Source organism: Calliphora vicina, chromosome 4 (assembly GCF_958450345.1).
Source record: "Calliphora vicina chromosome 4, idCalVici1.1, whole genome shotgun sequence".
Lineage (NCBI taxonomy): Eukaryota > Metazoa > Arthropoda > Insecta > Diptera > Calliphoridae > Calliphora > Calliphora vicina.
The window spans coordinates 93,433,032-93,459,449 of NC_088783.1; the positions used below are offsets into that span (position 1 = coordinate 93,433,032).

Genomic DNA, 26,418 nt, shown 5'->3' on the forward strand with positions numbered 1-26,418 from the left:
GTACAATTTCGTAACACTGCTCCCGCTTAAGCCTGTTCGTCCCGAATAGGCATAGATTCACTTCTCCCATAGGCGGCTAGTCGTTCTAGATGTACGACCTTCATTTTAGATCTCGGGCTCTTTTCTTTCTGTATTCTGTACACAACGTCGTTTAATTTCATAATCACCTTGTATGGTTCATCCCAATTTGTTTGTAGTTTGGGAGACATCCTTTCTTGCGTTGTGGGTTATACAGCAGTACAAGTTGGCCTTCATTAAATCCCTCAGAATTCACTGCTCGATCGTATCTGGCTTTCATTTTGTCGCTGGTCATTTTTATTCGTATGCGTACGAATTCGTGAAGTTCGTTAAGGTCATCTTGCTCTTGGGAAGTGTTGTCATTATTTGATGAGGGCTTAATACCGAATTCTAAATCGCCAGGCAATTTGAGTTCTGTCCCGAAGACAATTTTTGCAGGTGTTCGAGAGGTCGAGTCATGAACAACTGACTTGTATGCCAATAGAAATTTTATTATGTGTTCATCCCAGTCCTTCTGGTGTGCACTGACCACTTTTCTTAAATATTCCTCAGATTGAGGATGCAGTGGCGTTGTTCTGGTTTTCTTATTCCGTATAAATCGCACATTTCCTTGAATACGGCGGATTCAAAATTTCTACCCTGATCCGAGTGCAACTCCAGTGGAACACCATACCGACACACCCAGTTGTTCACAAATACGCTTATAACCGTTTTAGCTTCCTGATTGGGTATTGCATATACCCTGGCCATTTGCTGAAATAATCCATAACCACTAGAACGTAACGGTTTCCAGCATCACTGATAGGGAAAGGGCCTGCTACATCCATCGAAATCGGCTCGAATGGCGCACCTGAGTTATACTGCTGAAGTTGTCCACGACTTCTTCTTACTAGGCAATTCGCTGCTATCCATTGTGGACAATTGGCTACCCAATCGGCTACTGCTTGCTGACAACCCACCCAATAAAAACTTTGTTTTAGCTTCTCTAAGGTTTTTGTCACACAAAGATGACCACCACTGGTCACAATTAGATTTGTCACTGTTTTACCATCAGCGCTTTCCCATATGCGGTATAAGCAGCCATCTAACAATTGTAGACTATTCCATAGGGCCCAATATGAGTTCATCAGTGGACTTTCGACCAATATTTCATTGCGGGCCTGCCTTCTGCCTTCTTCTTTTGCCGATATTATTTTTGATAGTATGGGGTCATTTCTCTGTAATGCAGACCAATCAGCAACGGACTCTATATGCATTAGTCGAACGTCAATGACACATTCCTTTTCCTCGGCTTTTGCGCAATGCTTGCATTCCAGGTTGCAAGGCCGTCTTGAGAGCGCGTCCGCATTGCCGTGTTTCAAATCCTTCCGGTGTTCAATGCTAAAGTCATAGCTCTAAAGCCGCTCAATTCAACGAGCCAGTTGCCCTTCAGGTTGTTTAAATTGCAACAACCACCTGAGGGCAGAATGATCGTTTCTCAGTTGGAAGTGCTGACCATACAAAAACTTGTGGAAATTCTTCACACACTCTAATACTGACAGGAGTTCACGTCGCGTTACGCAGTAATTTCTCTCAGGCTTGGAAAGTATTCGGCTGTAGTAGCCTATGACCTTTTCCGTCCCGTTGATCACCTGCGAAAGCACACCGCCTATTCCGTATCCACTCGCATCTTCGCCCCTGGGATGGGATATGCCAAAATTGGTGCTGTACACAACAATTCCTTTAACTGAAGGAATGCCTGTTCTTGAGATTCACTCCACAGGAACGCTCGCGACTTCTGCGTTAGCTCATGTAGGTTTGCGGCAACACTGGCAAAATTCGGTACAAATCGTCGGTAGTACGTGCAAAGGCCTAGAAAACTGCGCCATGCGTGAAGATTTCTCGGACGGCGCCAGTCCTTTACGGCTCGTATTTTATCCTCATCTGTTGATATGCCGTCTGCTGTTACGCGATGCCCTAAATACTTAATTTCTTTCAGGAACAATACACATTTCTTTACGCTATGTTTTAGTCCAGCCGCAGCTATTCGTTTATGGACTTCTTCAAGGTTTTTCAAGTGTTCATCGAAAGACTTCCCCATGACAATTATGTCATCGAGGTACACCAAGCATGTACCTCGATGACAAGCAAGCATGTCTAATGTGGCTGGAGCATTACAGAGTCCAAAGGGCATCACATTACACTGCCATAATCCATCACTAGCACTAAACGCAGTTTTCTCTTTGTCTTTTTCTGCAATCTCTACCTGCCAATAACCACTTTGCAAGTCCAATGTGGAGAACCATTTTGTACCAGCTAATGTGTCCAGGGTGTCGTCAATTCTTGGTAGCGGGTAGCTGTCTTTCTTGGTGACGCCGTTCAGCTTTCTATAATCGACGCAAAATCTAGTCCTGCCGTCTTTCTTTTTAACTAACACAACAGGCGAGCTCCAAGGACTTGAAGATGGTTCGATTACTCCATCCCGCTCCCTTTCGTTATCCAGCTCCTTCACCTCACTTCGTTTTGCTAGAGGAATACATCTAGGCTCCTGCTTTATGGGCCTCGCTTCGCCAGTATTTATTTGATGCTTTACAATTGCCGTTCTACCTTGGCTTTGACTTTTAAGACGAAGACCGAGGTATGTTTCTTCAGAAGCTGTTTGGCCTTATTTCTATCGGGCGGCGCTAATCCTCCTACCCATTTCTCCACATATTCCACTAGTAGCTCGTGTTCCTTGGTGGATTTATTGGCATGTTTCGGGTTTTTCTCGCAATTGATTACTGGCTCTGCTGAAGTGCATCGACCTATTTCGGAATTTGGCTTAACGACTTTTCAAAGCTGGACTGGTTAAGCAGTCTTACAGGAACTATTTTGTTGTTGCAGGGTTTAACGAGGGCTTTTGCTGTTATAAGATCACTTTTTATTTCTGCTGGTTCTACCACCCACAAACTGTTGTCCTCACAATCTCCCTCCATACAGGCCCATACTAAAGTTTCTGACTGTAGTGGTAGTCTCTGATGCTCGACGGTAACTAGCTTTCTTACTTGAGTCCTATTTTCATATCCGACGTCAAGGGGTATTTCCACATTTCGCCAAATCATATCTTTTTGTCCCATATCCAAAGTAATGCCGTGAGTAATCATGAAATCAGCACCAATGATTACTTCGTCCACAATATCGGCAACAATAAATACATGATTGACGCTAACATTGGCAATGGTTACTTTCACATTTACTTTACCATAGACAGTGGCTGGCTCCCCAGTAGCTGTGCGCAGACTTACCCCACGTAATGGTTCAATTGTGTTTTTGACTAAATCGGGCTTGACGATAGACTGTGATGCCCCAGTGTCTATAGTAAAAACGTGCTTCTGACCGTTTATGTACCCACAAGCAGTAAGTTGCTATTTTTCTGCTGAATTACGGATATGGAGATTGTGGGGCCTTCAGATGTGAAATTTATTATCAACATCTTGGGATTGTTTTTCTAGTCCGCTCTCTAATTCGGACACCTTTTTGTCAACGACATCCACTCTGCTGTTAATAACCTCAGGCATTTCCAGAATTTTCTTGTTTGTGACTCTAGATGATTCTTGAAGTTTCGCTTCCATTTCAGCTAGGAGTTTCTCGTTGTTAGAAGATTCCTTTAAATAAACCGTATACTTTTGATTGCAAATAAAAGCCGTTTAGTAGTTTAAAAATTGTAACAACTCTTTATTTATTCAAAATGTACAACAACCACAGAATTAAGTAGCCACTCAATGTTTTTTATACACCTTTATAAATTCTCAGAAATACAGACACAATTTATAATGTACACGAATTTACTTGAAAAATACAACACACATTAAGGCACCCAGTTGATGTTTATTCGAAAAGCGTCTCTGATAAACGACTGCAACCTCTGCCACTATTTATAATACTGCCATCTGCACTCGAATATTCTAGATCTTACTAATTCATACGCCATCTGTGGTGTAATTTCTACAATGTTCTTTAACTGAATATTCGAATTCGAATACAGCGTTGCCAACTTACGATCAAATCAACTGAAAGCTTTTATTTAATAATGCCCACAGATATGTTACAGTTTGCTATTACAGCACTGTTTGCATTATGCTACTTTTAAATCAGCCCTTAAAATCGTTATATTTGAATTCATGTAAAATTTCGTAACAATATATATATATGGGGCATTTCACGTCAAGTGAACCAACTTTTGAAATCGATGTCTTCCGATCGCGATGAAATTTGCACCAATGTTAGTTCTATTGGATAGTAATACGGACACCATTTTTCAACAAGATCGGTCAAGAACTCTCTGAGTTATAGGAGGTCAAAATTTGACATTTTGGCCAAACAGGTGTTTTTTTTTATCCATATAACTTATTACCTATTGTTCTTAGCAAAATGTGTCCCAAATAGTTTAGATAGCTATTTATGCAATCTTTCGAAAAAAAAAAATTAAAAAAATTGAATAAAATATTTTTGATTTTTTTTTTTTAAATCAAAAATATTTTTGACTTTTTTTTTTTCAAAATGGGCCCTTTTTATTTCTTTTAAGAAAGCTTAGGTCTTTTCCTAAGCGACCTATATGGTCGCTTAGTGTGATGCGAGTGGGATATCTATAAAAAAAAATATTTTGTAACTCAAGATTTAAAATTTTTTAATTTTTTTGCAAAACCAAAAACTTTGTTGACTTTTTTTAAAAAAATGGACCCATTTTTTAATTTTTTTTTTGCTCGAAGAAAGCCTATGTGTTTTCCTTTAACACCCTTTTTGTCGCTTAGTGGGATGCGAGTGGGATATCTATAAAAAAAATGTTTTGTAACTCAAGACATACAATTTTTTACTTTTTTTTGAAAAATCAAAAACCTTTTTGACTTTTTTTTTCCAAAATGGACTCTTTTTTTATTAATTTTTTTTCTCAAAAGAAAGCTTAGGTCTTTTCCTTTAAAACCTTTTTGGTCGCTTAGTGGGATGCGAGTGGGATATGTATCAAAATAAATGTTTTGTAACTCAAGACAAAGGTTTTTAAATTTGCACTATTTTAATTTTTTTCATATTTGTGTGTAAACCTTAAAAATTAAACTTACGCAGTGAATGTACATTAGCCTTTCCGATGGTATGTAACATACCCAACTAAAATTTCATAGCCTCGATACTGTAATACCCATAATATGTTAACCTCAGGAATAAAAATCACTTTTTTTCTATGGAAATGTTGAATAATTTAATTTTGTTATTTATTTGTAATAATAATTAATTTAATATATAATAATAATAATAATAAAAAGATGAATAATTTAGTAAAATTTAATCTTAATCACAATAGATCAATTTATATAATAACTAATTTTACACTTAATTTATGAAGTTTTTAAATTTTCAAATATCCATACTTTTATCCTCCTTATTTGTCACCTTTATTAGCTGCTTTTTTTTTTGTCAATCCTTTCTTGGCGTTATTAGATTCAGCTACTGATTTCGCTGCTGGCTTCTTTTTTGGCTTTGGAAAGAAATCGCATTGAGTAGATGCAGAAAACTTTTTTAATTTGAGTCTTCCATCGACAAGCGGTATGAAAGCATGGTATTGAGCAGTGCCATCGATTGTTACCGCAGCATCGAATCTGCTGATGAATCATCTTTTAAGTAATTTAAGTTGATTTCCTTCAACATCAATTTAACATTTTCATGGTAAATACAAACACATACTGTGTGAGTTCCGCTGCTTCCTGCCAAAACGCAATGTTTTGGCCTCAGTTGTGTAAATTTTGTGAATCCAATTTTGACATCCTCGTATTCAGATTGAAATGTTGCGAATAATTCATTCAGGTTACAGAGAACCATTCTCTTCTGCATTTGAACTTTCTTGCCATCGATTCGTACAGACATCCAGTCTTTCATCCCTGGCATCAGGCGACTCATATCATCTCGCTGATAAAACTAAGTTATTAGAGATTTAGTATCGCACTCCAAAGTTTTTCCCTTCTTTTTGTTTGGGAGTGTGAGAATCCCATGCTCAGCAACCAATTGTTTAGCAATTCTTGCTTTTCGTTGAGACGTTCCAAACTCAGTCATTGTTTTTGCAGAACTCCATGTTCTTGGAGCAAGCGTGAGAAGTTGAATTCTTTCAGCTTCACTCTGTGACGTTTTGTATTTCTCTTTTATTTGTTCTACTGCATCCTTATGGTATTGATTTCGACCCTCATTCGTTGAATTTGAAAAGTTAGAATAACCATCATCATCAACAGTTCTGTCTTCATTCTCGGAATTACTTTTGTCTTCATCTGGAATAACTTCAACGCAAGGCTCATTACTATTCAAATTCGGTAATTCGTTCAACTTTCCGAGCTCTTTCCTGCATGATCCACAAATTTTCAATCGTTTTGACAGCGTAGGGAATTTTTTTAATAAGCCGTCGGAAATATTTCGCATATCTGATGATCTGTGCTTCATTTTGTTAAAGGGATTAAAACAAAAAGACGAATAAATTTCATTTTCAACTTTAGCCTTTGTAAGTATTTACGTAAATAACACACGTCTTAACTTTAACGCTGTTTCTAAAAACTGATTTCCGTATGTCTTCAGAATGACAATAAATAGTTTTTTAAGATCATATAGGTAGTACGTTTTAATGAATGAGTCTAAAATCTTTTATTAGGGTCAAGAAGGGCTTACATACTAAAGTACCTAGTTTAACCAAATGTTACAAATAATAATAAAAATAAACCACCATATAAATAACCTACCACTTCGAAGAAGGGCCATAAAATATTTCCACTTGATTCCAAAAATTCCAAAAATTTGCTGGAGCCGAGTGAAGTCCGAACGGTATGACCTTCCACTGGAACCAGGGACTGTAAAAGCGGTGCAGGGTTTTGACGCCGGGCTGAGGGGTTTTTGAGATCTAACGAAGATATAAATTTGACTTCTCGTAGTTGATCTAAGATTGCATTAATTTGAGGGAGTGGGTAGGCATCTGGTTCTGTAGCGGCATTCAATTGACAGTAATCGATACACATTATCCACCCTCCTTGTTTCTTTCGGGCTAGGACGATCGGAGAACTGTAGGGACTTCGTGAGGTCTCTATGCGGTCTTCGGCTAGGAGTTTGTTTACTTCTTCGTTTATGACTTCCATCATTGCAGGATTTCTCGGCATGTACCTATGTTTGATTGGCTTTTGGTGTCGTAGGCGAATCTCGTGAGTAGCGACTTTGCATAATCCTTTAACTTTGTCGAATCGGGTCTTATGAGTCTCCAACAGAAAAGTAAGTTCATCATTTTCATCCTCGGAAAGAAAATCGCGAGTAGAGGGTTTCGGCTTCTTCGGAAGAGGTAGATCGTTCGAGGACTTCCCCGTTTAAGCGTAAATCAAAGTTTAAAGCACTTAGAAAATCAATGCCAAGTGGGTTCCGCCACGGTGGAAATAACCGAAGCTTGAAGTCGTGTTCTCTTCTCCTTATAGGCTACTTCAATAGGGAATACGTCCAGACATGTTGCAAGTGATTGATCGGCCATTTGTACCATGCCTTGGGAACTGAGGGGGTTGACGCCCAAACTATGTAAGTGCTGTTTTAAAATTTCTCCTATGTAGGTACGACAGGCCCCTGTGTCTATAAGGGCGTGCACTATCTTTCCATTAATCTCGGCCGGTATATAATAACGACCATCGGCTTTTTTCGATTCCAAATGACTTAATCTTTCTGAAGTGTTTCGCTTGTTGATGGCTTATCGTGTTTGGTATTTTAGTAATTTTGGCTCGATTCTTCCTCGTTGGCGCTGGTTTCGGTTTTCGATTTGGAATCGGGTCCCTGCTCGGGCGCCATTTTGTAACGTGGTTTTGTCGTCGTCTGAAGTAACTTAGTCATGTTCAGCGTTACCCGTTTAAGCCCCCTTTCTGGGGGTTAAAATAAGTAAATCTCTTTATTGAATTTTATTCTTGGTTTAATATACAATTATAAAAAGATACTACGATAAGATACGTCAGTCGGTTCGGCAACCAGGATCTCGTTTTCAGGTTCTGGATTCGGTTTTCGTGTGTTCTGCGTTCTGCGTTCAGGTTCGGGTTCTTGTTGATCATTTATTTTTTTAGAATACTCTTAATGTCTAAATTCTAAATAATACAATGATTGCTTATGCTACGAGAACAGGCGTCCGAGGTCACGGTAAGAACAGGTGACCGAAGTCACGTTAAGAACAGGCGTCCGAAGTCTCGGTAAGAACAGGCGACCGAAGTCACGGTGAGAACAGGCGACCGGAGTCACGGTAAGAACAGGCGACCGAAGTCACGGTAAGAACAGAAGTCCGGAGTCACGGTAAGGACCGGCGACCGAAGTCACGTTAAAAACAGGCAACCGAAGTCACGGTAAGAACAGGCGACCGAAGTCACGGTAAGAACCGGCGACCGAAGTCACGGTTGTTTATTAATTAGATAAAACTCAACCCAAGGCCGAGTATTACCTTAGAAAATACAACTAATTTCACGAAAGTAAAATTAGTCGGCTCTTCAGTTATATTTCTATAATTTCCGAGACTTGAGGTGTAGATTCTCGTCTTGTGTGAACCGCCCCGAATGTAGCAAAACCTTCTCTACTTATACTTATTTCCAAATAAACTACATCGGAAGTATATGACTGCTTGTTGTATTTTGTTTAATAAGCAATGCAGTTAGTTGTTTTACTTATGAATGTATTAGTGTGATGTGTGTGGGTATGAACACAACATGTTGGTATGAAAACAACATGTTGGTATGAAATGTTTATGTTCGATTGAATGTATTGTAACATGTATGAAAACAATACATATAAAAATATGATATAAATAAAATAATAAGGGTACTTTATATACATGTATGTTTACTAGGGTTGCCAGCTTGGCTGGATTGTCCAGCTTTTTTGATGCCTGTCCAGTTTCAAGCTAAAATATCATTTGTCCAGCTAAATAGAAATTTTCGACAATAATATCTATATTATTTATTACTTCAAATTTACTTACTACTAATTAGTACACAGTTATAACTTATGCAAAAAAGTGTATGTATTTTTTGAAGAAAGGAAAAAATAAATGCCAAAAAGATTTATGGGAATACGTGTCATATGGAATTTCTGATAATGATGTCAATGAAGAAGAATGTAAAAGTTAAGGATTATCAGAATTATATTTTATGAAAAACATAATGCAGGAATTTCATACAACTATTTTAGCTCTTCAGAATGACTCTTGTACAGTTTTAGAGTTAAACGATAAACTATACATATATCTGCAGCCTTCGTGAAGTTTATAAACAAATACCAAGAGATTTGTCAAATGCTGTGGTTTTACCAAAGGTGAAAGGAATGAATTAGAGAATTTAAGAAATGTTGTATGTTTCGTATTTCCAGTAAGCATTGCTTTTTGTGAAAGAGTTTTTACTATTTTAAACAATCTTTATACTAAAGAAAGAAACCGAATGTCATTTCACCTGATTAGAGCTGAAATATTAATATGAATGTGTTTATCACGGACTGAACCGAACAAATTTAAGTTTAGTTAAATAAATTTTTAGGAATGAAATAAATGAAAATATTTAATTGTGATTCTAAATTTTTAAAATTAACACACTGCTAAAAAATACTTTTTGTAAGAACTTGAAAAGCGAACAAGTGGGGATTGTAGACCCCCGTTTTCAAAGATTTTGAAACACCTTAAAAATGTTGAGTTATTTTGAAAAAACTGTAGTACTTTTTTTTATTAATTCTTCATTTACATAACCGAGCCCCTAAGGGCCTTATATGGTTAATAAAAGCTACTAGCTATATATAAAAATTACAATTAAAACATTTTCAAACAGTTATAGAAAAGCAAAGAATTAAGCTTTCATCAAATGTATACATAAAATGTATTTTCTATGAAATCCTATTTTTTTGTACAATGTTTTAATGAAAATTGTATATAGAAAAAAACGAGACATTACTCGTTAAAATCGGTTTAAATTTGCAAAAATTTAAAAACATTTTCGGAAAAGTTCGAAAAAATTAAAAATTAAATTAAAAACTCTACAAATATTCTATTAAAAAAGTATTAGTGAAAAGTTGAATAAAACCATATTTTGTTAAGAACTAAATTTTACTATTTTCATAGTAAAATAAGCAATGAAAAGCTACTTAAAATAAAAAAGTTGGATCTAGTTTTACAAAATATTTTTTTTTTTTATAGAATTACAAATATATCAAAAAATGCATTTTAAAGCATAATCAATTTTAAACCAGTTAAAAAAATTAAAATCGGACAAAAACTGACTGAGTTACTGGTCGATAAGTTGACGAACATCACTTAAAACGGTTTTTTAGAATAACTTCTGAATTTGGGAGTGTTCTGAAATTTTTTGACACGATTTGTAATGTACTCAACAAGACCTATAAACCACGCTTTGTCGTTTTCCAAGTTTTTTTTCTCACTGTAGCACCGTGTAATACATATATACAGTGAGCCTCGAAAGTGAGTATACACCTAAAAATATTTGATTTTGTTTTAAGATAATGAAAATCCTAAAATTTATTCATCGATTCAAATTTTAATGTTTAATGAGTTGAATAATAGATTCGGTTGTGAAAAAAAAGATTTAAGTCGGGGGTGTTTACTCACTTTTGAGGCTGTGTGTATGTTGATTACGATGGATAAAATTATATTTTAATAAAAAGTATTTACACAAAATCAACATTTTCTCTGTAATTTTTTTAATGTCCAGTTTTTTTTATTTGCTTTTTGCAAATCTGAATCTGGCAACCATAATGTGGACATAGTAAAGGGACTAAGTCTATGTTACAATACATATAAATCTTTAACATACAAATTTTACTTATAATAAATTACAACAAATTATAAATTAGTGTTATCTTATAATAAAAAAAAATACAAATATTTTTATAAAAAATTTGTGTTATCATAACTTATATCTATAATATCTATTTGTTAAAATCCATTTCATCTATTTCCATTAAACAATTAACTTTATCATTATTTTTTATACTTTTTTCTTTATAATAACCCCAAGCTAGAGTATTAACATTATTGCTACATATATATCTCTTATTATCTAAATAACTTAAAGATATCTTAATACTATGAGAGGTATATAATTCGTGTAATTTTGATTTAAAAACATATATATATCCATAATACATTTGTTTATTAAATAAACAATCTTAGCTTTTTGGTTTCTTTTAAATCTTCCATTTTAAACGAAAACATTTTTGCTCTTAAACCCACAAATTCTCTCATAATTATACCATTATTTTCATCCTTCATCATACCTAATACTTGTTTATTCTTTTGTGGGATACCAAATTCAATTCGTCAATCAATTCGTATTCAGATGTATCGAATCTAGCATCGATATCATTGACTATCTCCTTATAGAAATCATCTTTTTCTATTGAATAAATGAATGAATCTATATACATATAATTAAATTGTGCTTTAGATTTATATTTAGGCACAATATAATCATAATGGAAATCATACATCTTCAATTTTTTTAGTTCAAGAATTGTAAATCCTAGATAAATAGGTTTATCATATAATGAAAAACTTTTATTTAATTCGATTGCAAGCATATTTTTTCAAATATGCTATATGAGTGAAATGCAATAAGAGCTCGAGCTCCAAGTCTTTTACCAACACTTTCCCATTTTCTAACTATTTTGATGGTTTTACGTTTATCTACGTTTGAATTTGAAGAAATTTTAATAATAATTTGAAGAAATTTTTTTCAAAAGTGTTTTTTGCATTTGTTCTATGCAAATTATTTAATGATATATACTTTTTAAGCCAATCAGATTGTTTAAATTTTAATATACGATGAGTTTTACTTAATTTCAGACCATATTTTAAACATTGTTGCAAATTTTTATAGTAAATTACATACTCATATTTATTGTTTAAATCAATGAGTAATTTTTTTTCTTTAGAATTAGGTGGAGTTTTATTTTCACTACAGTTTTCTACTACAGGGTGCACACGACACCCTGTAGTAGAGCTACTAAATAGAAGAAGAAACTTAAACAGGTGGTAACATAATTAAAAAGGGATTTTTGTTTAAGAAAGAAGAAGATGAAATAACCAATAACAAAGTATCTATAGAAAAAATATTATGTAGGCAAATGAAATTGCTGAATAATTTGTTGAAGCTGTGAAGCCATATTGGTAACAGAGGTTTCTCGGTACCAAGAAAAGAAAATGTCGCTCCTTTTTGCTTTTTGCTCCAAATAGAGAAGAAGGTGGAGTCTGTGGCCTAATCATAAGAGAAAGTAAAACTAAATTTTTGATTTTTTTTGTAACAAATTAAATAAATTTTATTAAAAGAAAAAAAAAAGAAATTTAAACTTAAAGCTAAACTTAAAACTAAATATAAAAAAAAAATAAAACCAATCAAACGAACCTGCAAAGCCACTGCAACACGACTCCATCCAACGAGGGAGAAGCTGCTTTCCAGCACCACCACGCCTGGGGTGCTCTGGTATCAGATTTTTGGTTTTCCGACCTTTTATAAGTTTTTGCACCCGGACGACAAGACGAACCGGACGAGTGTTCTTTTTAAATAATTTCCTATAAAAAAAAAAAGAAGAAAGGTTAAAATAAATAGATATATATATACGTATTACTAGGCTTACCTATCGTTCATCGAATCGATTTCAGTCCGTTTGTGGGGTTTTTTTTTTCAAACGTGCGCGAACAGGGTTGAGCTCAGGCCTCAGATAAAGTAACGCGTGATTTTAAGATAAAAAAAAAAACCTGTAAAAACAAACAAAAATTATTTAAAAGGTGTATTAATTTACAATATTTTGCATTACTTACCTGGTTCACCCGAACGGACCCTAATACGGACGGACAGGAAAGCCTTATCCGCCAAAAGAAATCTTCCAGCTCTAGAATTGCCTCCCGTAAACCAGTTAGTTGCCACAAAAAAAAATAAATTGATAGATCCCGTTCATCCTCAAGCGAAACAGAAAATTGTTAAACTATTAATTTTTCAAACATAAACTCAAATCCGTAAATCTAAAACTAAAAAAGCTGAAAGTTGTTTATAAAAATTTTATTAAAACAAAAGTTAATGTTTAAAACTAAAAACTGAAATTCTAATTAAATTAAAATTTTGTAAAATTAAATTAAATTCTAAATTAATTTTATTAAAACTTCTTTTGATTTATATAGCTTCATTTCTTTTTATTAATAAACTGAAATTTTATAATGTTTAATTGAAATTTTTAACAATCTTCTCATTTAAAATGATCGGCTAAACGAAATAAGCGGCGGTAAGTAAGGAAAGGAAAAGTTTGCAGGGTAAATTTTGGGACATCCCTAGTATTAGGATGTCATGGCGGGATTATCCAATCCCGAGTGGGAGGGTTTTACCTGGCACAACATCTGCCAGCCATTATAGGTCGTAGGTATGTTTCAGCAGGGAGACAGACAAAAACCTACTCGGTGCCCCTTCATATTTATCATTTTATTTTGTTAAGCTGGTATGCAGGGTTTACAATTGCTACTATATTAGCCGTCAATTGCAGTAAATATCAATTTTTATCACTCTGCATACTAAAAATATAGTTACCATTTAAATTTAGCAAATACAACCAGTTGCCAGCTCGTTATTGTAGTACAACAACCAAATTATATGTTCGTGCTTTAGCAGCACACACACTTTTTTGCCGAACTAATATTGCGTGTCAGCATTCGTTTTTTTTTTTCGTTGTGCTTGCAATTTTCTCTGGCAGCAATTTACATTTCTTTTCTTTCTCTGCTATAGTTAAATTAATATTTCTTGTTTTATGCTATTTGGATGCTGCCAGTAATTTTATTGTCAAGTATGTAATACATACGTATGTATTTCATTATAATAAAAATATTTTATATTATTTATATTTTATTAATAATTATATTAAAATGTGAGATGTTCATTGGTATAATTATTGAAATGAGTTACTCTTTTGGTCTATTATAATATTTGAAATTAAAAATGTAATATTTTTAATCATTAAAGAATCACTTTCTGAGTCGATTAAACGATGTCCGTCCGTCCGTCCGTCTGACTGGCTGTTCATGTAAACATTGTGCACAAAGTACAGATCGCAATTTTGAAGATATTTCGATAAAATTTGGTACATATAATTTTTTCGGCCCAAGGACGAAGCTTTCGATTTTCTTAATCTACTCTAAAACCCAAGAAATTTGGTGTATAACACTTAAATATTAATGAACGGGAAGTGGTCTCTCAAATCGTTTTTTCGTTTTTTTATGCAAAATGTCTTTTTTCCAAAAAATAGGTAAAACTTCCTTTAGTAATTTGCATCTAACTCAAATGGACGAAATGGCATCCGCTTTAAAAATCCAAATTTTTGAAGGACGGTCAAAGGGAATCCCGCTATTCCTAAAAATTGGAGCGAAAATCCCAAAAATGGTATTTTTTACAATTTTGCCAAAAGGGACCATATTTCCTTCGGGGCTTGGAAAAAGTTTTATGGTTAAATAAGCAACACATCGAAGTTTCTAAAGATCCTTTCCGTTTTCTGATCCGAGCTTTGGGATTTTAGATTTTAGGCATATTTGGAAAATAGGACATGTTTTTTATACCAAAATGTTCTCCGTAAAAATACTTTAGAGAAAAGCTTAAAATTGTTATATGTTCTTAAAGATAGTTTTTTTTTAACAAAGAAAGAGTTAAGTCACATTTTCGCCGAAAAAAAAACAGCAAAAATCTACTATTTTTTAAATTGAAAATCGTTTATTTTTCGATCCATAATTGATATTGCTCTAACATTTTTTGTACATTATTGGCGATTTAGTTGTCTAAGTAACAAAAAATGACCTATAAATTTTAAAAAACGGACCAAGGTATGACAAAATTTAAATTTTGAAATGCCTATAACTCGAAAATTATAAGAGATAAATAGCACACGTTTTTCAAAACCTAGCCAAGCGCTTTCCAAAAATCAGATGGAAATATAAATGGCACGTGTTTAAAAATTTTACACGTCGATGGTACCCTAGTTTGAGCCCCCATAGCGCCGCCCCTGGGACATTTGAAGGGCTCATTTTAAAACATTAAACATGAATGGTCATTGGCTACGCCCAGCCGTTTAGAAATGCCAGATTTATTTCCAAAAAATGTTGATTCTGCCCCTCTGTGTAGTAATGGAAAACAGTCACCGAAAAAAAATACAGTTATATCAATTATAACTACATTTCTCAAACAAAGTTACCATACTAAATTATAAAACCTGTCACAAACATTACATGCAATTAATCTCAACAGTTTTTGGATTTAGATTTTTTAAAATAACTTCAAAATTGTATGATGCTACAATATAAACAAAAATTATATTTTATGAATAACCCGTTTTCAAAAGTGCATCTAAAAATTGCCATATTGAAAACATATATTGTTTTACTATGTAGTATAAAAAACATAATTAACTTCGAAATAAATATCAATTAAATTAGACATCAGCTTCGTAGATACAAATATTTAAAGATACACAAACATTTTTTCAAAAATTAAAATCGCAAATAATTAAAAGTTTAAGAAATTAAAAAAATAAAACTTGACATGTTCAAATCCGTCTGTTTATACCGAATATGGGGAAAATCGAAAGATATGTACAGGCAAATCCCGGTATAACGAACGATATGTTGTCAAGCCCATTCGTTAAATTGAAAAATTCGTTATATCGAGACTTTTTATTTTTTAACTTCCATAGGTTGGAATAGCGGTGTGACATTGGAAGCATGAATATCGTCCAAATTTGTATATCTTAAGTAGTGTTTACTAATTCTTCTTCAGGAGTGTGGCTTGGTGCATTATCCACAATTAAAGCCATCATTGTAAGGGATTTCGATTCTGAAAATGATTCATTTAAAAAAAAACTGATTTTGAAGATTCCAGATTCCACTTTATTTGTGTGAAGATAAAAATGTTTGTTTTTATTTTCTTCAAAATACATGTTGAGAATTTTGTTATTCCATATTTTATTCATTCATCTAAATTTTTTACTTTTTCTTTCGATGAAATTCTTCTACGGTTTCCCATATTTAATTCACGCCAACACTTGCACAATTATAGCCTGTTTCACAATATGAACGAATCAGTTTTCTTAGAATGCGAATGAAATCTTTCATTCGATATATAGAAAAAATGACAGCACCCATTATTAAAGAATGTAACCATTGAAAACGGTACTGTAACGACTTATTTTCTTATTTTTACATTCTTTACTACTTTAGTTTTTTATACTTTCTGTTCGTTATATTGAGCGTACAATTTTCAAAATGTTCGCTATATAAGGTTGTCAATGTTAAAAATTTGGTCGTTTGTTTGATTTTGTTTTTTCTCACCATTCGTTATATCGAGCATACAATTTTTGAAACGTTCGTTATATAAGGTAGTCAATGTAAAGAATTTGACCGTGCGTTAAATCGGATTTTCGTTAAAGTGAGATTCGTTATACCGGAATTTGCCTGTATTTACTTTTATCTAAATAAAATGTGATACTCATAATATTCTTTAAGATTACCAACTTGTTTATCATTGTAAAACGAACGTTAATAATAAAATTAAATAAATTTTTTCTTTTATTCTGCATATAAATTAATTCGCAATGACTATATAATAAATTATTATTGAAAATAATAAAATACATTATAATATTTATATGCCAATAATTACATACATTGTGAGCATTTACTGATAAGTGTATAACACACTTAGCAATAACAGCAACTGTTAGCATCAATTGCAGAAATGTCAATTGTGCTATAGCACAACCAAAGAAATGTGAATTGTTGCTAGAGAAATTTGCCAGCACAACAAAATAAAACGAATGGCGTGCTATATTAGTTTTGTAAAAAAGTGTGTTTGCTACTAAAGCACGAGCATATATTTTGGTGGATGTGCAATGTATTGTGTTTGCTACTAAAAATTGCAGACAAGCATGGCAATTTTAATATTAATACGAACGAACAGTATGAATATTTATAGTAGTTGATTGTGATGAAATGATATAATTTCATATTTATTGCATAGCCAAATATAAGAAATATGTTGCTATAGCTGAATATCGAAACCCTGCTGGTATGCATTTTTTTATGGTATGGTTGTACCATACCAAACATACACAACCACTACACTACATAAATGGCGCCCAACGTGGGGCACGAGTAGGTCCATAGCCTGATCTTTTGTTAGTTTTCTAATCCTATTTAGTCATGACTACGTAAGTCCGGTAGGTCATAACTAGAGTCCCTAATTGTTGCGACGTTGTCGGACGAAATAGTAAATTTAGTTTTTACTTTTCTCCATTTCAATAGATGGGAATCTATAATTGTGCATGGTCAATATTGTACACTCTAACGTAAGTCCCGGACAACAGGACAACCTTAGTCTATTTCGCGTTGCGACGTGTGGTGTGAACGATATGCTCATGCAGAAGTATAGATTATTCAGCCTATCCTTTCCAAACAATTTGAGGCTCTCAGAATAGCTTTCCATAGCAAATCTGAGAATGCTCAAGTTGTGAAGAAAGAATTGCTAAGGCCAGCCCCTTTTTAACAATAGTCCATATAGTATTTGTTTTGAAAACTTTCGTTTTGTCCACAGTAGGATGTCTACGGTAGTCCTAGAAGTTTTAGGTTATCAAACCAACCTTTTAGTTGCACCTTGAAAGTTGTGCTGTGGGAAAACACCTACTAAACTTGTTATCCATTTTATTTTCATTAGATGTCTGCAACTCCTGAAACCAGAATAGAAAAGAAAAAGTTAGAAACATACCTACGAACAATAATACATTTTTTACATTACCTGCAAACTTTACTTTCCTGAAATACACCGCCGATGTTAAGATTTTGGTTTAATTTGTTTTTGGAGAGATTTCAAGATTTATCTTTGGTTCTTTTGGATTGAGATTTTAAGTTTCTTTGTTGAACGTTTCAGCTTTATCTTTACGAACGTTTTGAATTTAGTTTTTGAGTTTTTACGTCCTTTCTTTAGAATTGATTTTTTTAGTTTTTCTTTGGAAAAGAGGAGGAATTTCTTTTAAAAATTTTGCCCAATATTTATCATAGAGATAAATATTTATTTTTTTTACTAGCGGTCTATATTACAAATAACCAATTGGATATTTCGTTATTTTGGTTGAGTGCGGATTAGCTGGTCATTACTCGTACTAGTTTTCTATCTATTAGGAATGGTATTAACTCGCTCATCTAGAAATCGTTCCCAAACTGACAATAGAATCATTCCGAATATGGAGGACGTTAATAGAACCACTGTACTAACTGTAGTTTCCACTTCGCACCCGATGTATACTATCGCCAGTATCAGTGCTACAACAACCATTACTACGTCGTCCGTTACGCCAGCAGTCCAACAATTTATGTCAATGGCCCATGAGCGTTCTGGTTTCCATAATGAATCGGTCATCTCAAACAGCACCATAACCTCTCCTGAGTACAGCAGTATCACCGCCAGAAATGTGCAGCAAGAATTTCGTGCTAGTGTGCCTCCTACAGCTCCTCAGCCCGCTAATAATGTTGCAGCTACACCTGACATGTGTAATTTTATACTGGAGGAGATGCAGAGACAAATTCAAGCTATACGGCAGGAGCTTTCTCAAGCCATATCACGTGCTGTTTCGCAAGCATCACCTCCACAGCCAGCGGCACCACAAACACCTGTCGGACAACATAATAATGTATTACATAATATACAACCACAATCTCAGATGAACATACCTGTTAATATTAACCAGTTTCCATATTCCTCTCAGCCGGTACCAGGTCAAGCAGCTAACCAGTTGCCGCAGTATCCACCTCCTAACCTAAACTATAATCCAGTCTTTCCACCAACCCAGTCTTCACAAGCTCCTAGTTTGCCAAACGAGCACCCATTTTCCACCCAGCGGAAGGTAGATTTGTCCAAATGGGGCATAAAATTTGATGGGTCGACGAAGTCCATGAGTGCGGAGGATTTCATTTTCCGAGTGGATGTCTTGAGGCAGGATTACAGCTGTCCCTTCAATGAGCTTTTACGAAGCTTTTCTGACCCAGTTTAAGCGTTATGAAAGCGAATTCCAGCTGCAGAAGCAAATTATGGACAGACGCCAGTTGCCTCAGGAGAGTTTTGAGAGCTTTTATAATGGGGTAATGAAGCTAAGAAATCAGCAGCGAACTCCCTATACTGAACGAGACCTAGTGGAGATTATGAAAAGTAATCTAAAGCCATCATTGTCACATTTACTATTTTCAGTGACCACTTCCAGTCTCAATGAGTTCTGTCAACAGGCGAAAAGAGCCGAAAATTTAATCAACAGTCAGAGGCAGACTTTCCAGTCTAGACAACCCGTTCCAGGTCGAGTCCATGAATTCCAATTGGGAGATGAAGTGCCTGTATCTACCCTCGAAATCGACGCCTTAGCCACTAACAGCCGGTATACTTGCTGGTATTGCAAGCAGCCAGGCCATAGTTTCGTGGATTGCCCTTCGCCTAATAGACGCATATTTTGCTTTAGATGTGGTAGAGATGATGTAGTCACGCCTAAGTGCCATAAATGTCAGGGAAACCTGAAGGGGAGCGAGTCCCAAACGGGGGAGACTCGTTCAACCCTAGCTTAATCCCGATTGACCCTGGTATCGAACAATTAGACCAACTAAAATTCTAGTTAATACTGTACGCATAATGCCTGCCGATGAACAACCCAAAGTTCATATAATTAAACCGCTTCATCAAAGAATTCGGGAATACGCTGAAGCAAGATCTAGGATTTTTGGTCAGGTATCGAATAGAATAAGAAAAGCTAGACTTAGGTATAAGGTTAGGAGAAAGGTCAAGAAGGAAATATTGTCTACGAGTTTGTATGAGGGGAAGGATGCTAGACTTTATTTAAAGATTAATATAAATGGTAGTGAGGTTGATTGCCTATTAGACAGCGGATCCACGGTTTCATGTCTAGGTAAGGGTTGCATGGAGTTGGTGGAGAAATCGGGTCTTTAAGTTCTTAATTTTTTTCCTATGTAAAGACGGCAGTCCACATAAAATTGTTGGTCGAGTAAAAACCAGAGGTAATTTTAATAATTGTTGGAATGAAGTGATTCTATATCTAGTACCTACTCTAAATAGACCTCTATTTTTAGGAGTAGATTTTATGAAAAGTTTTGGTTTGTTCCCTAGTCTGTGCAGCATTACTACCAACGGAGTTAATTTGTGTCCGGAGTCTGAAGAGACGAAGGATATGATTAAGACCCATAGTCTTACTCCAGGGCAAAAGGCGGCATTAGATGTGGTGGTAGCGAAATGCCCGTGTTTCTCAAAGAAAGGACTCGGTCAGACTTCCCTCGAAACCCATACAGTCGATACCCGCGACGCGATCCCAGTGAAGGACAGGCATTAACCCGTCTCACCGGCTCACAGTGCTTTGTTCAATGGACAAAAATCAAAAACAAGATCATGTCTTTGATGTTAATGAAATTTATATTTTTCAATAGACAACCAAATAACTCATTCGTGTAAAAAAGACTTTTTTATAAATATCTTTTTTTGTCGTCACTAGAGGTCGCTAAAGTTAGTACATTTTCAACATAAATTTTATGGAGAAAAATATATTTTTTTTAAGGTTAACTAAAATCATTGTTAAAAGTTCGTTTTAAAAGATATAAACTCGCGATTGGCTGCAAATGAAAGAATGTGAATGTGGAATTTTGGAAAATTACTGTTTTTATCAAAAAATGTTTAACAGTTTAATCTGCGCAATTTTTAATAATTAACATTTTTTTATTGTAAACCTGAAATTCTAAAACTTTGTTGGAATATTAGTAAAATACGTGTTAATCTATTTTGATTATGTTTTACTATAGAATAGCCATAAGCATTGTCTATAAGAAAATGTAATCATTAGTTGTCCTTTCGTATGAAAACTATTAAAATTTTGTTTTTGTTTAAATGTATAAATTACCATTTCGTAAATTTTCAATTTGATGGTTTGGGGAAATAGCTCCAGATTTTTGGTTTTTTATAAAATAATACCGTTTTTTCTTTTAAATAACTAAGAAATATTGCGTTATTTAACAAAAGTAGTTTAATGGCATAAAGTGTATTAATAGGTCTTTATTTGGTTCTTGATGTTGTATGTTTTTTTGCTGAAATCAAAAAAAATTCTAAAGTTTGATTTAATTTTGAAAAAAAACGTGTTAATAAATTTTAATTTTTCTTTAATTTTATCTAATGCCTATCTCTTATTTATTATAATGTGAAATCATTATTTGTCCGTTTTGACTAGAACTTTAAAAAAAATTTGTTTTGATGGCACCCATAAATAATACATTTTTACCGTAAATGTAAGTAACTCAATAATTTAATATAACCTACATATCCTTAGATTTAGATATTAACATGAGCTTCTGCTGATATTAGGAACACTTAAAGTATAGTCCAACATCCAGTTTCTAATAACAGCTGAACCATAAGGCTATCAATATTTGAAAATGTCCGTCCATCCGTCCTTCCGAATTTAGAAAATAAATAAAATATTTCAATATTTTTTTAAAAAAAGGATATATGGCAGTTATGTAAATCCTTGCTAGAATTGAAATGTTAATAACTAAATTAATCTACTATTATAAGAGAACAATAATTTCTGAAAATGAATAATTTTATTCAGGTTCATAGGTTTTTTAAGGAAAAGGATGTATGGCAGCCACCCGAATCCTTGCTGCGATTGTCATAAATATTTTCACAAACAACAATAACTTTATTAAAATGATTATAACCAAATTGGTTCCAAAATAAGAAACGATTTTTACGAATTTTTAAAAAAAAAATTATATGTTATACAGGATATTGAAATCTTGATGTCTTGGAATTATGAGTATCCTTCCGATAAAATTTTCATAACTTTGCATCTAATATTATAAGAGAACAATAGTTTCTGAAAATTAATAATTTTATACAGGTTTATAAGTTTTTTAAGGAAAAGGATGTATGGCAGCCACCCGAATCCTTGCTGCGATTGTAATAAAAATTTTCACAAACAACAATAACTTTATTAAAATGACTATAACCAAATTTTAAAATGTTAGGAGTATAACTATGAATTTTATTCAAAATTATATGTTCAGGATATATGGGAGGTACCCGTGTCCTTTCACGGATTTTTTCAAAAATTATATTTTTTCTTAACCTTATCAAAGGGTAATGTTCCACAAATTTTTATTTGTCTGCAATAACTCCTTCTATTTTTGTCCATTGCCTATATGAAAACAAAGCACTGTGCGGCTGTGCAGAAGTTAATGTATGCAGAGCTGGATAGGATGCTTGATCCTGGGGTCATAGAGTAGAGCGAGAGTCCTTGGAGCCATCCGGTTACTCTCGTCCGTAGGGGCGAGAAGAACCGGTTGTGTCTAGACGCTCGTAAGCTAAATGCCCTCACGGTCAAGGACGCCTATCCGCTGCCGCACATCGAAGGTCTGCTCAGTCGGTTAGGGGATACGTTCTTCATATCCAGCGTGGATCTCAAAGACGCATTCTGGCAGATACCATTAGATGCATCTAGTAGGGAGAAGACTGCATTCACGGTGCCGGGGCGACCACTGTACCATTTTACGGTCATGCCTTTTGGGTTGTGTAACGCAGCCCAAATGTTATGTCGTCTAATGGACAAAGTGATCCCTTCAGCACTTCGTGATAGAGTTTTCGTCTATCTAGATGATCTTTTGATCGTATCTCCAGACTTTGAGACTCACCTGGAGTTGCTGGATCGGGTAGCGCATTGTCTGGATTCGGCGGGTCTGACCATCAACCTAGGGAAGTCGAAATTTTGCTTCGAAGAGTTGAAGTACCTAGGTTATATAGTAGGAGGAGGGAAGTTAAAACCTGACCCAAATAAGATAGATACGATTTTAAAATATACCTACCCAAAAACCGCCAAGCAGGTCCGAAGCTTCATGGGAGCTACGGGTTGGTATAGGCGCTTCATCCCCGACTACGCTACCATATCAACACCTATTTTTAACACCCTTAAGAAAGGAAAAGGTTTCGACTTTCCGGACGAAGCTAAGGAAGCCTTCGATAAGCTGAAGTCCGCCCTCACAACATCACCAGTGCTTATGCATCCTGATTTCAACAGACACTTTTATGTCCAATGCGACGCATCGGACATAGGTTTGGGAGCAGTTCTGTTCCATAAGGACGAAAATGACGGCGAACATCCAGTAGCTTTCTTCTCTCACAAATTGACCAGTGCCCAGAAGAACTATTCGGTCACCAAGAGAGAGTGCTTGGCCGTAGTAATGGCCATTAAGAAATTCCGGCCTTACATTGAACTGTTGCCGTTTACTGTCATCACTGACCACAGTAGCCTCAAATGGCTGATGTCCCACAAAGACCTCAGTGGCAGACTAGCTCGGTGGAGTTTACACCTCCAAGCCTTTTCGTTTTCTATTGAACATCGGCCCGGATCCAAAAACATAGTACCCGACACCTTATCGAGATATGATATGGAGGAAATATCTGCGGAAGTAAATAATATAATAGATTTGCAGTCAAAATATTTTAAAGAACAAAGTTACCTGGAATTAATCGCCAAAATCCAGGAAAATACAGAACGTTTACCAGATTTGAAGGTAGTAGACGATTTGGTCTACAAACGAGTTTTGCCTTACGTGGTGTCCCGATAAACGAGGACTTCGCTTGGAAACTTTGGATTCCGTTCGAATTAACCCAAGACATAATTGCCAAGTGCCATAATCCACCTCAAGCAGCACATGGAGGTTTCGGAAAAACGCTCCGAAGGGTCAAAGAATACTTCTACTGGCCAAACCAAAATATACAGGTTCGGACGTTTGTTGCCAATTGCCAAATCTGTCGAGAGACAAAACCCGCCAATTCAACTTTACGACCACCCATGGGAGCGGAATCTCAAATGGAGCGCCCGTTCCAGAAAATCTTCATTGATTTTCTAGGTCCGTATCCGCGGTCCAAAAACGGGAATTCATTCATATTCATCGTTCTGGACCACCTTACGAAGTTTGTGCTATTAAAAGCTATGGCTAAGGCAAATGCTAAAAATGTAATAAGATTCCTAATATCCGAAGTATTCCACAAATTTGGTACCCCGGAAGTAATTGTGTCAGACAACGGAAACAGTTCGTTAGTAAAGAGTTCCAAGACATGGTCGATAACTTTGGCGTTAAGCATGTTAAAACCGCTACCCACTCACCACAGGCAAACGCCTCAGAGCGCGTAAACCAGTTAATTCTATCCGCAATTCGTTCATATCTACAAGATCATACTGAGTGGGACAAATACCTGTCAGAAATAGAATTTTCGTTAAGGTCGTCAGTACAAACGTCGATTGGAGTTACACCATACTTCGCACTTTTTGGCATGAACATGATTTCGCATGGAAGTGTATACCATCTTGCAAAGAAGCTACAAATTCTGCATGATCCTGAATCTATTGTCTTGCCGAAACCCGTTAAAATGGATTTAATACGGCAGAAAATTCGTGAGAATTTGCATAAAGCATATTTAAAAAACGAGAAGACATACAATACTCGTTGCCGTCAAGTCAAGTTTGTACCAGGTCAAGAGGTTTACCGCCGCAACTTTCAGCAAAGCAAAATCAAAAATAATTTTATTGCTAAACTAGCCAAGAAATTTTTAAAATGCCGAATTGTCAGACCTATTGGTAATAGCCTATATGAGGTTGAAGACCTTCAAGGGAAATCGTTGGGGGTTTTTCACGCCAAAGATTTGAAGCAATAGTTTCAACATCTTTGGTGGTTCTAGTCCCAACGATTATACCTACTCCTAGCTCTAACCAAAATGATAAAGCCTATGTTATTTTCTTTATTTTGTATAAATGAGTTAGTAGATACTTTTCTATACAAAACATTTTGTTACTGATATTTTTGCCTTGATTCTATCTAACAGTTTTCTTTTAGTGGAAACCTACGACCTGGAAAGTTCATTTGTGTGGTGGAACAATAAACAGTTGTGATATTTTGCCCGTTAACGAGTAGTTCGCCGAGTGCTCAACTAGACTAAGTCTATTAATTTTCGTTTATGACCACGTTGTGATCGTCAGAAGCTAGTCATAGATGCAATTCCGTCATAGCACCCTTTGGAACCATGCACTCAGGGTTAGGAATTATTAGTCATCTAAGCGCTGACTAAAATTTGGCAATTTTAGTTGTCTGGGAGCAAAGCTGCGACGAGTATCCAACAAGCGTTTCTGGTAGAAACACGTGAATTACTTCTCACAACACAAACTATTCCTGGCAAAATAGTTTAGTTTCTAATGGAAAACATTATGATCATAACGATCACGAAATAAGGCAATATATCTAGTTTGCTTTTAAATCTAATTTAAATACTAAATCTATTGGTAGACTAAACAGAATAACTTAAAATTAGATGTTAATAATAGAAATTTGAATTTTCAAACTCACCAATTTTTTTTTGTCGACTGGAACATTCTCCATCTCGGCTCATTGCTTGTTGTTATGCAGGAATGATGAATTAATATACAACCTGTATAAATAAAAACAAAACAATTAGTATTGTGTCAAATAAATAAATTTTATGATACTTTTTTTTATTTCATATGTCTAATCAATTGATATAGATAACTTTACTTTTACTTACTTTTCTTGAAGATTACATTTTTCATCTTTCGACCCGGGTACCAAATGAATTTCTAACCTGTGGAGAAAATTTTCATTAGTAAATTTGGTAAATTAAGTTTAATATTTAAAATCTAGTGAGCTAAAAGGATATCCTGAAATTTACCAAAAAGAAAACAAAATTGAATTTTGATAATTCTTTTAGTAAACTAAATTTTCTATTTTTTTTTTTTGATATTTATCATTTAATTTATTTTTTTTATAATTACTATATTATTTTAAAGGATAACTTGCAAGGGGTACTTCTCGCCAAAGACTCTAGGCATTATCCTTAGAGCTTTGGTGAATTTAGTCCTTGCATTTCTACCTAATTTCCCACGATTAAATCGTGAAAAACAAAATATAATAATAATTTCTAGTAAGATATAAGAATTTTCTTTATACTTACTTAAATGGAATCGATTTTCCAAGGACTTGTCCCAGGTCAGCTTGAATTTTAAAAATCTGAAAATAAAAGGAAAATTATCGAAGAATTAGTAAAGTTCACATATTGAATTGGATAATAAACAAAATTATTAAAAAAACTAATTTTTTATCTTTAACTTTTATTATCTCCATTTACTGATTTGGTTAATATTTCAAATTCAATTTCATGTTAATTTTTTTTGAGTTTGAGTTTTTTTTATTAAAATAATTTTTCTTTAGTTTTGGTTACTAAATGGTTATGGTCACAGTTCACAAAAGTATTCATAGATGAACTAAATTTT

General features: G+C 34.5%; 1 long non-coding RNA gene across 1 annotated transcript; it reads right to left on the reverse strand.

The window, feature by feature from the left end:
• Positions 1-22,302: 22,302 nt before the first annotated feature.
• On the reverse strand, positions 22,303-26,162 carry LOC135957689 (uncharacterized). Its single transcript, XR_010576422.1, has 4 exons — positions 26,100-26,162; positions 25,674-25,730; positions 22,940-25,559; positions 22,303-22,864 (listed from the first exon to the last, which is right to left on the reverse strand). It is a non-coding gene; the product is annotated as an uncharacterized LOC135957689 (long non-coding RNA).
• Positions 26,163-26,418: the final 256 nt, after the last annotated feature.